The 18,725-nt window shown below is 34.5% G+C and overlaps 1 protein-coding gene and 1 pseudogene across 1 annotated transcript in view; both read left to right on the forward strand.

Annotated features, from left to right (window-relative positions):
- Nucleotides 1–18,725, forward strand: part of CCDC171 (coiled-coil domain containing 171) — a 289,149-nt gene that overhangs the window by 254,416 nt on the left and 16,008 nt on the right. The gene's annotated exons all lie outside the window — the stretch shown is intronic.
- Nucleotides 8,449–8,765, forward strand: LOC129078334 (small nuclear ribonucleoprotein E-like; annotated as a pseudogene).

Here is an 18,725-nt window from a genome sequence, read left to right on the forward strand (position 1 = left end):
TATGATTTATTAAAAGAAATCCATTATAGTGATCCGACTTGAATAAATTATGATTTGAATTGAAATTAATTGGAAGAACATTCCTTCAATAATATTTGTTCAAACATACTTGTTATGGAACATATATGTTGCACAAATCATATTTCCCCCCCAAGTTTTTCCCACACAAAATTTCTTAATACCCATCAAATAATATTTCATATATTTCTCTAGCAAACAATGAGAATGAATATAACTTGTATATTATTATTATACAATATAAAATTTTAAGTAGAACTTTAATATAAATTGGATGTCTTTTCCTCTCCACTACTCTTCCTTAAAAAACAAAACAAAACAAAAACCCCCCAAACCCTCAAGCCAAAAATGATTTATGACAAGAACATTCTTTTCAGCATACCACTTAGATAATTTTAAGCTTTGTCAGATTTTTTGAGACCCCTGTTTCTGTATGTTTACCCACACAGGCTGAAAATGACCAGTGTAATACTTCTACTCACATGGCGGGTACTCAGTAACTGATGAGAACACTGATATATACTAAATTAAAATTAGCTATGCCCAGGCCTTGCAAAAATAAGAGTAAGTGAGGTTTACTTCAGAAATAGAAGTCTAATATACATAAATGAGTAGGAAGCTTATTTTCAAAAATATATTTTTTAAACACTAACCTCTTATCATAGACGAAGATTAACTCAAAATCAATCCAACACCTAACTATCAGACCTAAAATTCCTGATAAAAACTTAGAAATAAAGCTTCATGAGCTTGACCTTGGCACAGTGGATTCTTAGATATGATATATAAAGCATGAGTGATAAAAGAAAAAAATAAGTAAATTGGACTTTATCAAAATTAAAAACATTTTGTGTATTAAAAACACCCTACAGAAAATGAGAGAAAATATTTACAATTATATATCTGATTAAGGTCCAATATATAAAGAACCCTTACATCTCAACTACAAAAAGGCCTAATTTTTAAAATGAGCAAATGACTTGAATAGATACTTTTCAAAATAAGATATACAAATGACCTACAAACACATGCAAGGGTTCTCAACGTCATCATCAGTGAGTGTGGAAAATGCAAGTCAAAACCACAATAAGATACCACTTCACACTTACTAGGAATGCCATTAAAAAAGAGAAAAATAACCAATGTTTATAGCAACTCTTTTCACAATAGCCAAAAGGTCCAAACAACCCAAATGTCCATCTGTTGGTGAATAGATAAACAAACGTGGTATCCAGACAATGCAATATTTTTTCAGCCATAGAAAGAATGAAACACTAATACATATTGCAACATTGATGTACTTTGAAAACATTATGCTCAATGAAAGAAGCCAGGCTCAAAAGGCCAAATCTTGTATGATTCTATTTACAAGAAATATGTAGAATAAGCATATTCTGTCTCCATAAAGTCAGAAAGCAGATAAGTTGTTGATGGAGGGAGGTGGGGAGAAGAGAATGGAGAAGGACTGTTTAGTGGATGTGGGATTTCCTTTTGGTGGGATTGAAAAATTCTAGAGCGAAGATAGTTGTGATGGTCGCACAACATTGTGAACAGAGCTGATGCCACTGAATTGTACACTTTATAGTTGTTAAAAAGGTAAATTTTTGTTGTGTGTTCTTGGTATTAGGGGATTGGCAGCTGTATTGTTGTTTTATCAGAATGGCACTATGTTGTATTGGAAAGTGGCATGACAGAGAGTCAGAAAAAACTTGGATCCTAGAACTAGAACTAGCGTTGTTATCAACTCACCACAAGCTTCAGGAAATAAATCGTACAATCTCCTTGGACTTGGTTTTTCCTGGCTGTAAAATGAAGGGTTTAAACTAGGTGAAATCTACTGTAAATTCCTTCTCAGCTCTAAGATTCTTTGATTGAACTTATAAGTACTGATTTCAAATACTTAATTTTTAACCATGTTTTGTTTTGTTCTTGCTTCAGTTTTTAACAATAAAATGAGTTTGTGTTTCTAAGTTGATAGAAACATAGTTATATTTTGAATTTGGTATATTTAACACCAGTAATCCGTTTACAAATGTATAGAAGTTAAATAAATTTCACAATAACTTGTAACTAGTCAGACAAAAGTCCCCAAAGTAATCTGCAAATGTATTAGTGTATTTGTAAGGAGTATTTTCCTTTTTTATGCTGTTTTTTTGATATTTAATATGTTAGGAATGTGAACTTTTAACTCGTCAAACTATTGTAACATATTTGAAAATTATAGTAATTTGATTAAAATGTTGCCTATAAGGCAAAAGGTTTAGTTAATAGAATCCATATGTAATTAAAATGCAGAACTAAATGTAATCAGACTCCAGTGACTAGTGCCTTCATATTGATAGTTTTACAACGGCCTCTGGGGTTGAAAGTTTAAATGTTACAGAACGCAACAACACTGCAGAAAACAACCTCACCTGGCAATTTAGCTGTTTTAAAGACGTCAGTGCAGTTACTTGATAAAATGTGACTATCACGGCCTAGACTCTCATCATTTTCGGAAGACCTTCAGTTGGCAGGTGGTTGGAGCACATGGCTGGTGGGCTGGTGGAGAACCGCACTCTCCAGCAGTGTTACGTAAACAACTAGAGATGAAGAGCCCTGTACGAGCCAAGCCATGGCCTTCTTTTTTCCTTTTTTAATAACAGAGTTGCTTAATTTGGTTGAATTCATTTGAATCACATGAAAGTTTTAGACACAACACTATGCACGAAGCCACAAAAAACGTTAAAAAAATTTTTCCTGAACTTAAAAAAATTATTTTCTCTGGACAGTTTTAAGAGTCGACATCCTGTGTTAGAGTTCTCTAATCATCACCAGCACAATTTACAATCAGAACACACAGAGAGCCAGTTTAGACCAGCTCATCTGTTGATCTTGGCAGAGACCCTTCATCTCACTGTGTGCAGCTGCCACTTGAGAGTTGGGGGACTCAGCAGAGAGCCAGAGGAGGGTGGGATGTAGGGCTGGTCAAGGCAGGAACACATAGGCCTGCTTCATTTCAACAGTTGTATGTTGCTTAAAAAAAGTAGTCTTTTTATTTTACTGCCCCTCCCCTTCTTTTTAACCTGAAATTAAACGAGGACCTCTCATGAGCCACTGCGCTCCAGGCATAAGAAATTGTAATGTCTGGCTTCCAGAAACTGTCCCGTCAAAATGTGCTTCTGATTAGGTGGCTTAATTACAGCTGTGAAAACAATGTTGATTTAGGCCTCAAGATTCCAGGGCATGTCAGCCGTTATTAGCTAACCTTGGACTGAATCCACCATTTTAAAACTCTGTACCACTAAAGTCACCCAGCTTGACAACTTTTTATGTGGACAGAAAATTTGCCAGAAGCAACACGTTTTTATGCAAAATATTGTTCGATGCACAATTTCAACGTCAGTAGCATTAGTGGTCATTAAAGAGATAGTTAACTTTGCACTTTATCAAGAACAAGGAAGTTCTGTTTGTAAAAACAGTAAGTTTTGAATACTGTTTTTAAAGAGTTGACTGACATAAGAATTAATTTTAATTCCTTTAATTCAGTTTTATTTCAAGTCTAGCATGTTGGTTTAACCACCCAATTTTATTACACCTAAATTTTCCTGACAGTTTCATTTGCTGTTAGGAAATAAAATTGCAATTTTTTTCAACATGGGAAATAATGGCTAGTTTTAAAAACATTATGTTTGAAACTTCCCTTGCCTCAAGCTGGTTCAGACACAACCTCAGTTTACTTTTGGAAGGAAACGAACCTCATTAAATAGTTTTAAATATTTTAATATAATATAAGTGTGTTTTTTCATAGTGAGCAAGTTTATTAGACACATGTATTTATACCTGCAGGGGAAGTAAAAGTCTTAATAATTATATGGTTTCAATACTTTGGCATTTTCAATACAATTGTCACCGATATCATAAATATTATAATTACACATTTAAAATAGTTCCAGTTCTATTGTATTTTAGATGTCTACAGCTCCCCTTATATGCTGTGAATGGTTTTTTATTTGTCAATAGTTTTAAAAAGTGAATATTGAGTATAAGGCAATACCGAAAGAGGTGGGCAGCTGAACAATAAACATAAAGAGTCATGATTCTCATAATAATTTTGGAAGAAACTTTTGCTTGAAAATTCATGATTTATGCCAAACCGAATACCCGAGAGAGAGCTAAATGATTTCTTTAAAATGAAATCTCCCACACCCAAGACATTAAATCCAACAAAGTGGGTGGTCAAAGCACATCATTTTCTACTAGTCAGACTCATTGAACAATTAACTGACTCACTCCAGGCCATGTGTGGACAAGGAAACTTTTGTTCAGGTTGAATTAAGAGTTAATGCTTAGGTAATTAATTGTGAAGAATGGATGTGTGAAGTCATGTTGATGATATAGTATGTGTGTATTGAAGAGAAAGCAGGGCAACTGATTCAAATTAGTTTAAATTAGTAATACCATAATCTAAATAATATCAGTGACATCTAATTGTCAGATGCTGTAGAGATGTATCACATATATATTTATTCCATCTATTGTTTAATCTACAAATCAGTTTTATGAGAAAAATACTGTTTCCCCATATTGCAGATGAGGCAGCTCAGTCCCTGAGAGGATAAGTAATTTGCCCAAAATCATGCTGTTTGGGAACTAGATTGGATCCCTTGCCTGTGTGTCCAGACCCCATGCTCTAAACCAAAGAAGGAAATAGATACTTTTCTCAGAAAGTGGATTCCAGGTTCTGAAATAGTAGGGAAACATTAAGAATGAAGACGTTTATGTTGATTTACCTTTAGGCTGTTAAGAGACAAGAGCATTTAAACTTGAATAAAAGTTTTACAGTTTTGTGGGCAAAAAAAGCCATTTTTTTCTTTCAGTAAAAATATGTGTATGCAGTCTGATACATTCACTAGGTCTGTGGTTAAGGCCTTTTACCTAGAACAAAAGGACCTTCCCTTTTCCTTTTGAAGTTGCTTTATGCACAGAGAATTGAAAGTGTACGTCCTTCCGTGTTATACTGGTTTGAAGTTTAGATAGATTGCCTTTGTTCTTAAGATTCTGTGTAGCTTAGAATATGGGAAGAAACAGCTGTCTTAGTTTCCCAGAACTTTGGCTTAGGGCATACTTTGATAGCATCTGAATTCAGCTCATTCTTTTGTATTTCCTTTGTTCTCAATGTTTGCCTGACACCAATTGGAGCAATACCCTTCCAGAATGGAAGGGGCCAACTAAGGTGACAGCTTTGCGTTTCCAGTCTCCTCCATCTTATTTCTGATGACTTCTAACTGAAAATATGCCTTTGGTTGAAAAAATATGCCATGTACATTGTATACAGTGTACGTTATGTCTGATTTTATCATGATAAAGTGATTGTTTTTGATATATTATTTTCTTAAACCCTTTTGGTGGATTATAACTTAATTAAAAATTTTATTGAATAGCATACTATGTAATATAGATTCTTGTTGTTATAAAGACGTATACCCTAACTTTTTTTCCTTTTTCTTGATAACGTAACATTTTTTGGAGAAAACAAAAGGTTTAGGAAGGAGTTTTGAACTTAGATATACATGTATATCTATATAGATATTCTCTATCTTATCCTGTATAGGTAGAGGTATTCATTATTTGGGGGTATTACTATGCTTTGCCTATTGAGTAATCTTTTTTAGTATCTTGGTTCATATACATATATTTCTTGATCTATATTTGAATATGAATTCCTCCAATTCTTTAAAATATGCTTAGTGTGTTTCCTAAAGCAAAAAAAAAAAAAAAACCCCAAGAAATTCTAAGTATGGTTATTAAAATAATTCAGCTTTTATAACCACATTGATCCTTCTTTTAATGACTGATAACAAAAGGCAGCTCATATGTAACTGCTTTCTACCAATATTCAAAGGAGTTTAAGTTGGTCACTATTTCAATATTAAGCAAGGCTGAAAGTATGGGGGGGTTATCATTTATTAGAAACAGCTGTTTAGTAAATATCATAGCTTTATTTATCCCTGTCTCCTATGAATACCTCACAGTGGGAGTAAGGGAAGCCCAGAGAACATAATTTTTGACTCTCCACCCCTACTCCAAGCAGGGTAACTTTGCTTTCATCTCATTTAAAAATTATATTTCTGAACAAGATTTCATTTAATGAAAGAATTCTGCTGTTAACAGGTTTGAAAGTGCCTGTTATATCAAGAAGATACCCAGGGACTGTCACCTGTTATCCAAGTCCTCACTTACCCACCGACTCAAGGACAAAGAGAAAAAAATAAAAGAACAAATAATGTCGTGATAACTCTCTTTCTTTTTTTTTTTTGATGTGCCTCATGGCTGCTTGAAAGCTTAAAACTAAAACTTGTTTTTGTGTTTTCCAGAAAATATTTTTGCTTTACTTTATTTAATAAACTTTTTACCATTGAAGTATAATGGAAATACAGCATCACATTAGTTTCAGGTGTACAACACAATGATTCGACATCTGCATACAATGCAGAATGATCTCCACAGTAAGTTCGGCCACCATCTGTCACCATACTAAGTCAGAAAAAGAGGTGAAAACTTTTCAGATTTACTACCTTAACCAATTCAGAATTTACAATCTAGTATTACTGAATATAATCATCATGCTGTATATTACATTGTCATGACTTTACTCATTTTGTATCTGGAAGTTTGTGCCTCTTTATCCCCATCACTCACTCAAAATTCCCTCCAACATTCCCTCTGGCAACCACCAATCTGTTCTCTGTATCTGTAAGTTTTGTTTTGTTTATTTGTTTAAATATTCCACATATAAGTGAAATCATACAGGATTTGTCTTTCCCTGATTCATTTCACCATGGATGGATTTCAAGGTCCATCCATGTTGTTGCATATGGCAAGATTTCATTCTTTTTTTAATGGTTGAGTATTACATTGTATGCACATACCACACCTCTTTTATTCATTCATTCATTGAGGGACATTTAGGTGGTTTTCATATCTTGGCTTTTAAAAAGAATACTGCAATGAACAAAGGGGTGCAAAATATCTATAGTTTGAAATCAAGGGAGAGTGGTATCTCCAGATTTGTTCCTCTTTATCAAGTTTGTTTTGGCTATTTGGGATCTTTTGTGGTTCCATATGAACTTTCGGATTGTTCTAATTCTGTGAAAAAGCTTTTGGAATTTTGATAGGGATCGCATTTTTGTAACATTGATTTTCTAATATGTAAGCATGAAATATCTTTTCATTTATTTGTGTCTTCTTCAATTTCCTTCATCATCTTACAGCTTTTGGTGTATAATTCTTTCACCCCCTTGGTTAAATTCATTTCTAGGAGTTTTGTTTATGCAGTTGAAAATGGGATTATTTTCTTAATTTCTCTTTCTGATAGTTTGTTGGTAATGTATAAAAACAAAAGATTTTTGTATTTGTATATTGATATGATGCCCTGAAACTACCGAATTTGTTTATTAGTTTTAACTTTTTTGGAGTCTTTAGGATTTTATATGTATAACATTATGTGGTCTACAAAACAGTGACAGGTTTACTCCTTCCTTTTTAATTTGGATGCATTTTATTTTGTTTTTCTGCCTAATTGCTCTGGCTAGGACTTCCAGTACTATGTTGAATACAAGTGGCGAGAGTAGGCATCCTTGTCTTACTCTTGATCTTAGAGAAAAGACTTCAGCTTTTTGTCATTGAGTATGATGTTATCTGTGGACTTGTCATATATGGCATTTAGAATGTTAATGTATATTCCACTATACCCACTTTGTTGAGAGGTTTTGTAAAATCATAAATGGGTGCTGATTTTTATCAAATGCTTTTTCTGCATCTAATGAGATCATCATAGGTTTTTTATCCCTCATTTTGCTAATGTGTATCATGTTGATTGATTTGCAAATGTTGAGTCATACATGCATCTCTAGTATAAATTCTATTTGATTATGTTATATTGCCCATTTAATGTATTGTTATATTTGGTTTGATTATATTTTATTGAGAAGTTTTTCATTTGTTTTTATTACTGTTATTGTCTTGTAATTTTATGTTTTGTGATGTCTTTGGTTTTGGTTTCAGGATAATGATGATCTCATAAAATGAGTTTGGGAGTGTTTTCTTCTCTTCAATTTTTGAGAAGAGTTTGAGCAGGATAGGTATTACATTTCTTTGACTATTTGGTAGAATTCATCAGTGAAGCCATCTGGCAAAAAGTACATACATATAACTATCAATAATTTCCTTAAAGGGCCCTGGCTGGTGTGGCTCAGTGGATTGAGTGCTGGTCTGCAAACCAAAGGGTCACTGGTTCTATTCCCAGCTAGGACACATGCCTGGGTTGCAGGCCAAGTCCCCAGTAGGGGGCATGCAAGAGGCAACCACACACTGATGTTGTTCTCCCTGTCTTTCTCCCTCCTTTCCCCCTCTTTAAAAATAAATAAGTAAAATCTGAAGTAGCTCTTTGAGGTAACGTGTGGGTTAGTCTTTTGTCAGCTTCCAACATGGCGTACTGTGGCCAGGGCCAAAAAGTGCAGAAGGTGATGGTGTAGCCCATCAATCTTATCGTCAGGTACTTGCAAAATAGATCTTGGATTCAGGTGTGGCTTTATGAGTAAGTGAATATGCGAATGGAGGGTTGTATCATTGGTTTTGATGAATACATGAAACTTATATTAGATGATGCGGAAGAGATTCATTCTAAAACAAAGTCAAGAAAACAACTAGGTGGGATCATGCTGAAAGGAGATAATGTTACTCTTCTCCAAAGTGTCTCCACCTAGAAATGACTAATGAAGTGAGAAATTGTTAAGAAGCAATATAATTTCTGTTTTTTAGGTGTTCTTTGTTGCGGGTGTAGTCCTTGAACATTTATTCATATTGTTTTGATTACACTTTTGTTATTACCAGACAACAATACATGCTATGTGAATGTTTTTATTTTAAAAAAATAAATAAATAATAAAAATAAGTGGTAAAATCTTTTAAAAAATGAAAAAAAATTTCTTTAAAAGTAAATGGACTAAATTATCCTAGCGAAAGATGCAAAGTGGCTGAATGGATAAAAACCAAGACTCATATGTGCAGGGTCTGGCACAAATAAATGCCCCTGTTTTATTCCAGAATCTTTTATTACAAAATTATAAGCATGTAATTCTGCGACATAACAATAACACACTCAAGCACACCATATAGCATTTAGGTGAAATGTTCAAACTGCTGTACATCTTGTGGGAGACGTTCACATACCCTACCAACCCCACTCACTGGCGTTACTTCTGCCGGACCCTGTATGTTGCCTGCAAGAGACTTGCTTGAAATGTAAGGACACATAGCCTGAATGTGAGGGAATGGAAAAAGGTGTTTCATGCAAATGAAAAACTAAAGAAAGATGGACTATCTATAGCAGACAAAATAGACTTTAAAATAAGGACTGTAGTAAAAGACAGTGAAGGATATTACATAATGATAAAGAGGTCAATCACACAAGAAGATAAAACATTTGTAAATATCTATGCACTGAACATAGCAACACCTAAATATACAAAATATATAAAGTAATCCAGTTCTTTTACTATACATTTACTTTTACCAGTGACTTTTTTTAACTTTGGTATTTCTTGTTGCTAATTAGTACCCTATCTTTTCACTTTAAAGAAGTTCCTTTCACATTTCTTGTAAGGCCAACTTAATGGTGATGAACTCCTTTAGCTTTTGTCTGTCTGTAAAACCCTTTCTCTCTCCTTAGATTCTGAATGTTAACCTTGTTGGTTAGAGTATTCTTGGTTGGAAGATTTTTCTTTTAAGCACTTTAAATATACTATACCACTCCCTTCTGGTCTGCCAAGTTTCTGCTGAGAAATCTGCTGACTGTCTCATGGGGGTCTCCTTGTAAGTAATCAGTTGTTTTTCTCTTGCTGCTTGAAAGAATCTCTTTTTATCTTTAACTGTTGGCATTTTAAGTATAATGGGTCTCCTTGCTTTTTTTTTTTGTTTGGAACTTTCTAGACTTCCTGGATCTGGAGGTCTGCTTCTTTCCTGAGATTAGGGAAGTTTTCAGTCATTATTTTTTCCAAATAACTTTTCTGCCTTTTTCTCTTTTCTCTTTATGGGGTCTCTATAATGCAAATTGAATTCCCCTTTATGTGTCTGATAAGTCCCTTAAGCTAGATTCACTTTTTAAAATTGTTTTTCTTTTTTTGATGCTCTGAGTGAGTTCCCCTGCCCTGTCTACCAGCTCGCTGGGTCTTTCCGCTGCCATGTTTCATCTAGTTTGCTGTTGGAGCCCTTTAGTGTATTTTTCAGGGCAGTTATTGTGTCCTTCAGGTCTGTCACCTCTGTTTGGTACTTTTTGTATTTTCTATTTCTTTAATGAAGTCCACCTGTTCTTCTCTTGAGTGTGCTGAGCACCTTTATGACCATCACTTTGAACTTTTTATCTGATAAATTGCTTGTCTTCATTTCATTAAGGGACTTAATGCCCCCTGAGCTCTTTATCTTGTTCTTTTGTTTTGAATGTATTCCTGTGTTTTCTCATTTTGCTTGACTCTTTGTTTTTTTTTTCTATGTGTTATGCAAAATAGCTCATTCTCCCAGTCTTGCAGGAGTGGCCCAATGTAGGAGATGAATCTTACTGTTTAACCTTGTCTTAGTTCTTGGTTTTCTTTTGAACTATTTCTCTGGTTATTTCAGACCTGTGAGGACTACCAAGCCATTTCCCTCTGGCTACCAGAGTCTGGTGCCCAAGGGACTTTCCTTTTATGGGCTGGACATGCCCACTGACTCAGTGGGGCTGGGGAAGGGGGCAGGTGTAGCAGGCCAGCTGGTTCACCACCTCTATTTATAGTAGGGGAGGGCTGCTCCAAGGAGTGGCTATGCATAAACTTTTTGGGGCACAACTTTGTACAAGATCTTTATTGTTAATGCTGACTTTTGACATTAAATGACTAACTTTGTATTTGTTGTTTTGCAGAGAATAGTAATATACATATTTTGGGCAAAAGTATATAGTTAACCCATGAAGAAATAAAATCATATGGTAGCATATGTTTTGCATTCTAGATCTTATACTTGACTTTCATAAACTTCATATGAAGAGTTTTCAGAGTACTACAATGAAGCATGACTTTCTTATCCACAGTCGTTGGTCAACCGGTAGGTCTTAAGACCTCATCTAATTAAGCTATGAGTCAGTTTTGATCCTCACTTTTTTCAAGGCTGAAGGGAATCTACAAGGGAACAGAAATGCAATGGTAACTGGTTTGAGTCCTCACCTTCCTCCTTGCTAAGGAACTTTCACAGAAATTCCTTATTGACAATAAGGGTAGGACACTTTGTATAAAGCCAATTTTCAAGATTCAATTTGGGAATCAACAAGAATATAAAAATTGGCCAGTCTATCACTCACTCATTGATTTTTTTTTTTGTCTTCCTGATCATAACTCCCTTGTACTCACTGCTATTACAGCTTTATCTCTTAAACATTTCTACCTATTATTGTTGAGGTACAGAGGAGTAGAGAGGTTCCCCTAACTCAGTATAATAGGAAGCAGACTGGACTGGGGAATGAAGAGTTAAGAACTTATTCCTGGCACTGCCACGCTAGGTGTGTGATCTAGGGTAATAACCAATCTGGGAGTTTCCACAGCTTCAAAAGGAGGACATTGCATCAGATGATCTCTTAGGGTGCCTTCTAGAACTAAACAAATGTTTTCTCTTTCACTTTTTTTTTCCTGTCACAACCTTCTACTCAGTAACCTTTAGAAGTATGTAGAGAAAAATGAAAGGCTGTCCTCTCAGGGGTTTGTGTGACTTCAATGTCACTTCACCCATCTGGCAGGTTGTTTCAGAAGATTTAGGTCATTAATGATATTAATGGCATCTGTTTCAGTTTCTGTGTTTTAGATTAATAGATAAAATGAGTATTTACATATTTTCACCTTTGAAATGGAATATTTTATAGCCCTTGAATGCGTAGAAAGTTAGTATGTTGGTCAGTGGAGCTCATAGATAGTACTCCTGATTTAACACTTGGTTAATTTATTACTTTGTGCAGCACTCTGGACACCATTGTGATTTTAACAATTCTTAGAGTTTAACTTGTTTTTAGTCTTATTCCTACTTAATTTAGACCCATAGCATATCATGGGATAGACAGGAGCATAAAGAACACTGGTGTTGAAATACAATGGTTGTAAGAGACCCCTCAAAAAGAATAATTTTGAAACTTTTTTTTCAGATGATCATCAACAGATCCGTAAGTTCCCTTTATCTAATCAGACCTCTTACACCAACACTTTTATATCTGTAGTGTTTCAAATCTAGTGTTAAAAGAGAAAATTTTTAAAGTTTATTCAAATTGACTGTTCATTCATTGAAAATCAAGATTGCAATGTGTAGTTTGAAAGATATCCTAGGCCAGAACTAGCAGCCTGAAACTCTCTCTTCTACTAGTCATTTAGAAACAAATACATAAATATTGGATAAAATAAGCCAATTCATTTTTAAGCACAAAAATGCAAAGACCTTATAAGGTTGTCGGTTATAATATTTCTAGAGTTACCAATCTGTTAGTTTGGTTATTTCTTTATAACTTAAATTAGTAAAATTTAGGATAGATAAAGGCTATCTCACAAGCCTTTATCTATGCTTATTCCTTTGCTTGGAATACTATTTTCTACCCTTTGCATAGTTGATTTTCCTCCCAAGTTTTACATCCCTAGTCTCTCTCCAGACACACTATTATATTATTATACTTTATTGCAATTGATTGTTAATTGACTAATCCTATTAGATTAGAAGTGCCATGTGAATAGGAGATTGTTCTATTCCTAGATGTTAACAGAATACCTGAGACATAAGGAATAGTTTGCTAAAAGTCCCATTACAAATTCCAAATTATGTAGCCTAACTAAAGATAGCTGTTTAAAAGTCCAGCTATCAAAAAGCCAAGCTTGTGGTTGTAATTATTTCTCCGTCTCTGTGGGTTCAAATTTCTTTATCATTAAGATCATCTGTTATTTTAGATTAGTATTGAAAATGTCCTTTTTATGGTCTCCCTTGCTCCTTTTTTCTTAATGGAAGGAAAAGGAAAATGGAAAGAAATTTCTGATGTGTAGCTCTATTTGAATTGTTCATCTGAGATCAGGGGTTGTGTCTTTGTTTATAGCTTATTCAGAACTTGGCATAGTACTGGAGTACAATAAACAAGTAATAATGGTGATGGTGAAGTACATACTATTAGACCATATGTAGTCTTCAAAAATAATACAAAAATTTAAACACTATTCTTTTAAGTTTTAAGTTCAAGTAAAGAGAGTGCTGTAGGATACATTTTTGAGATTCATAGAAATCATAATTTCTGTAACAAATAATCCTTATGTGTTGACATTTCATATCCTTAAGAAAAAAAATACTTATTTTTTCGTTACCATAAGAAATATAAAGAAAGATATCGGGCATTATCAAAATTTTAAACTATGACTAAGAGCTTCTACAACATTAATAGCAATGTAAAACCACAAAATAAGGAAAGAAAGAAAGAAAGAAAGAAAGAGAAAAAGAAAAAAAGATAGTTTAAAAATCTGGTAGGAGGAATATCAGCCCACCTGAGAATAGCCCCAAATCCTGAACTTGAGCTGCTGAACCCAAACCAGACTGAGTAAGCAGACAGATCCTGCCTTAAACCGCTGGCTGTCTTGTCAGCTCTATTTGATGTTAGTTTTCCCTTTGAAGGTTCCTGTTTCCTATCAAGTTCATGGCAGCATAGTAATGATTCTGTACTACACGTGTGTTTCTCAGCATTGTTAACAGCTTTGTCACTACCGCCGTTGATGCATTTAATTCAGTGACCTTAGAATTGATTGGCATGATGGCAGTTGGGCAGTTTCATCAGTTTGAGGATGAGAAGAGTAGAAATCTTTAAAAGGAAATGTAAAAATACCTTTTTAGATCAGTACCAGAAACAAACAATTATTTATAGATTCAGAACTTCAGAGATGCATACGGAGTACATTGTATCCAGCAGAGATTTTCAACTGGTGTGCCACAAGAGTTTTTAAAACATGCAATACCTGACTATTTAGTCAGGGGCAATGACCTCTTTTCCCTTAGATCGTCAAATAAAAAAATGACAGTGACCAACACAACAATAGCTGTCCAGTGTGAATGCCTTGTCCTGAACCATAAATACATAGATCATATAATAGAGTTGCATCTTATTGGTCATGGTGCATAATAAGGTTGCATCTGATTAGTTAATTTTTGGTACCAGAAATCCTTATATACAAGTACAGGCAACTTGATTTTTTAAAAAGTCACTTTGGAGCAAAAAGCGTAGGTAATTACTATTATTATTTTTATTTTTTTGTAAATCAATAAAAATTATACCTATTTTTTAGTGTGCCACAGTTTAGTAATTAGTTCATGTGTGCCATGAGATGGGAAAGGTTGAAAATCACTGATATATAAGATGTTAAGAAATTGTGCTTGCTTTTATTTCTGAAAATGCTGAGAGCACTATATATTTAAAAAAACAAGCTCATTGGTATGAAATTAAGTAATAATTAAGCATGTAATAGCAATGAGTTAATACTTATTAAATGAAAAAAACCCAGCTTAAAAATCATGTAATTTTTGGGAGGATCATATAGGAGAATTGAGATATATTCCCCAAATTATTTATGATGGGATGTATTGTGCACTTGGGGTAATAAATTTATTTTTGAGTTATTGAACTATTCCATTCCCACTCCAGCTCCCTCCAAGGTTCCCCTCTGGTCCAAGGATGGTCTTTGGTTTTGAAGAGATCTTGGGAGCCTTGGTAAATTCTCTTTTGTGATTCTTAACAGTTTAGGAAAAGTGATAAAAAGGGTCAGGTCCCAAGAATCAACTAACATCTCAGGGACTGTACTGATCACACCTGACGTGTGCATTCAGGACCAGATTAAGATCAAGGCCTTCAGGCCTACGCACATTGTTGATTTTGCTTAGCACAATTTATTACTAAGTGCTTAACAGAAGTTTGTTGAATCAATGAATTTTGAATATTTTCAAGAGTTCTAAAATCTTTTAGAGCTCTTTTACTTCCTATTTTTTATGCAAGAAAGATAGTTGGACTGAATACATAAAGGACTATTGAAGAGTCACTGATTTAATGAAACTTAAGATCTCTGGTGAATTAGGATGGACTCAAAGCAAAAAGATGATAAATTCTATGGAGTTTGAAAAGATAGGTTTATTTGGACTGGGACGGTTAGGGAATATTTTTGAGAATTTGTGTTTGAGCTTGATTTTGAGGGCATGGTAGGATTTGAGTAAGCAATTCTGGACAAAGAGCACTATGGGAGCGAAAGAGGACGCGCCTGGTCTATGTACAATCAAGGTCAAACTGTGAGGGTTTTTTTTTAATGATGATAATTTTGCCTGTTAATGTAATTCTTTATAGCTTTCAAAAACACTCATGTCCATAGCCTTCTAACCTTGTGTGTGTGCGATAAAGGAAATACACATGCGGTTCTGAAAGGCTGGGCCATTGGTACAGCATTGCCCCGTGAGTATGCCGAAGAGCTGAGACTGCTGCGGGCGCTTTGTGAGCCCTCGTGGCCACCACTTTTCTTTTTCGCCTAAGTCGTCTGTATTTTCTTATTGAAGCCCCTTTGTGAGTAAGGGAAAGTACCTTCCAGGTAAAGACACAGTCTGTGAACATGAAACAGGACAGGTCTTGTTTATGTATCTGGTTTTTGAGCCAGAGGGTTGACATAGAGCAGGAAGAGGAGAAAGGGGAAGATTAGCTAATATTTGCCTAGTATTTCCCATGTGTAAGATGACATTCTCAGAACCGAATGTGTTAACTTATTTAATACTTACAACGCCCCTGTGGGTATATATAATTTTTTTGGTACTATTACTATCTCCATATTGTGTACCTTACTAGGTGCTGAAGCAGAGATTTGAACACAGGCAGCCCAACTCAGAAGTCCTTGACAGTGGCTGATGTGTAGGGTCAGGAGCAGACTCATTCAAACCCTGGCTAAACCTGTTGCAAAAAATGTGATTGTGGTTCAGTTAACAGCCTCTTCAAGAAGGCTTCAGTGTCCTCCTGTGTAAAAATGAGGATAATAATAGCTCCTCTCTTTAGGCTCGTATGAAGATTAAAGGAAAGGATACCGGAAAAACCCTGCTGTTATCATTAGTGCTTTTTCTATTATGTCCTAGTCAGTTGAGCATAGATTATAATTTTTACTCATTCTCAAAATAGGAAGGAACTACTAGGCCTCAAAATAACACCCCAACCTAGATAGAGCATTGTAGTTTGCCTTAGAATGCCTTCTGATTGGCATTTTGGTATCTTTGCTGAAGAATGTTACATAATTAGGTTTTAAAACCTGTTGTTAAATGCCTGGCTTATTGTTGACAGGGGGAGATAGTACTTTCATAGGTTAATATTTTTTTCTGAATACAGAGGTTTATTTCTTAGGTTGCAAAATTAACATTTTATTCTGCCTTAATTTTTGCATATAATATACTATTATAATAAAATTCTGTTGATTTAAAAAGTAAAAATCATGATACTGACAAATCAGGCTACTTTGGGATTTGGGAGAGATAGCAAATTGCTATAGCATGAATTCGAATAATGGAACAACAAGCAATGTATATTACCATTGTTGTAACATTTCTTCGTGCATTTACTAGAAAGTTACAGTTGCACACAGTATAGAAATTCTGAGGCCTTAGCATTTATCAACGTTAAAATTTTTTCATAGGCTGCTTATGAAATTTTTAGATGAAAGTTTATGTTTATCATGACATTTAATACACTTTAAAAACACCCTGCTGCTTTCTGAACATACTTGCTTTAAAATGAAAGTAAAATACTCAACAATTGGAAATGAAGGAAAAAAAAGTTAGTTCCCTTTAAGATATAATTAGGTCTCATAGAATATTTGTTCCATTTGCTTCCTAACATTTTAAGAGTAAACATACAGTTTCACCAGAAATGATGTTTATGAACAATGATCTTTAAAAGTTAATTTGGGCTTAGGAAGTCCACAAGGTTTTGATGAATTAATATTTAAGCTATTATTTAAAATAGTCACATGTAGAACTAGATAGGTGCCCTGAGCCCAAAGGTGTAAGAATAATAACACTCATTCCTTTTTATGTTAATAGTTGGTATAGTGGGTGAAATAGAATCCTCTGGAAAATTCGTGTTTACCCAGAACCTCAGAATGTGACCTTATTTGGAAACAGTGTCTTGGAGCTATGATCAAGTAAATTAAGATGAGTTCATTCTGGAGTAGGGTGGGCCCTAAATCCAGTGACCAGTAGCCGTATCAGGAGGGACACAGAGGGACTGAGAGGGAAGGTGGCCATGTGAAGACAGAGGTGATGCAGCTGCAAACCAGGGAAGGCCTGCAACCCCCAGAAGCTGCAAGAGACAAGGAAGAGTCCTCCCCTGGAGCCTTGGGAGGAAGCATGGCCCTGTTGACACCTTGAGTTCAGACTTCTGACCTCTAGACCTGTAGGAAAATAAACTGTTTTCAGTTACCAGTTTAGTAATTTGTGATGGCAGCCTTAGGAAACTAATACAGTTGGTAAGTTCCATGTGGGGTTAGTTTTACAAAAGGCATTATTCAGGGTAGCTATAAACTGAAATTAAATCGGAAAGTTTGTCAAATTTTTGCTTATATAACAAAATACTGGTAATTATTTTTAATTGCAAAGAATAAGTCTATTTTCTGATCTGTCTTTACTTAAAGGACATACATGTTAATAAAACACTGTCTGTCATTGTGGGTGTGTTTCAGCCCAGGAAGTATTCCTCTATTTTATCAATCCAAATTATCCAAATTCCTAGTCTGGTTAAGACATTCAGTGGCTTTGGGATAGAAAAATGAAATGCTATTGTCAGGGGAAAAAAGGAATTAAAAACATTTAAAAAATGGTATCCAAATAGAATCTTCATTTCAAATAAACCACCTATTCACATTCTTAAAAATTTTGTACATAATGCTATCTTCTTCAAAGTAGATTAATCAAGCCATCGAATCCTTAAAATAGGAAGGTAAATAAAAAAAAATCTGTGGAACAATAAATAATTTTTTGTCTTTTCATTGGTTCTGTTTTCTGTTCAGAAGTAAATATCCAAGAAACTCCCAAAATTCTTACTGATTTTGTAAAAATTTGTATTATTTTAAATTTGTATGTACTTCTATAAAAACGATACCAACAGAACTCAAAGTTTTAAATCCATCTTTCGTATTCTTCATGGACAATTTTTATCCTTTACATTGTCTGAAATGAAGCAACAATCAAAGGAGTATCTAATTATTCTTTTACCAAGCGTTTATTGAGTACTTACTATGCGCTACTTTCTTTACCAAGGGCGGTGGATATGATAATAGGAATGAAATAGCAACCAGTATTTAATGAATGCTGACTATGTGCCAGTCACTGTGCTGAGCACTTCATGTATATTGACTAACTTAACCCACATTATCCTACCTAGAGTAGGTTCTTATCTTCTTTCAGAAGAAGAATCTGTCATGTGAAGAATGCAAGCTTTGAACCTAGGCAGGGTGAACCCAAAGTCTTCACTTAAGCATTTTATTTTATTGCACCCTTAATAAGATGAGATAAGGGACTTTCTCTCAGGGGTGTGGCAGTTTTTTGTGAGAGGACAGACATGTACATGAATACTTGTAATGGTTTGTGATAAGCCACATTAAGTCAAAGTGAGA

This window comes from Pteronotus mesoamericanus, unplaced genomic scaffold (genome assembly GCF_021234165.1).
Source record: "Pteronotus mesoamericanus isolate MK-2021 breed Mesoamerican mustached bat unplaced genomic scaffold, CSHL_Meso_final contig_73, whole genome shotgun sequence".
NCBI lineage: Eukaryota > Metazoa > Chordata > Mammalia > Chiroptera > Mormoopidae > Pteronotus > Pteronotus mesoamericanus.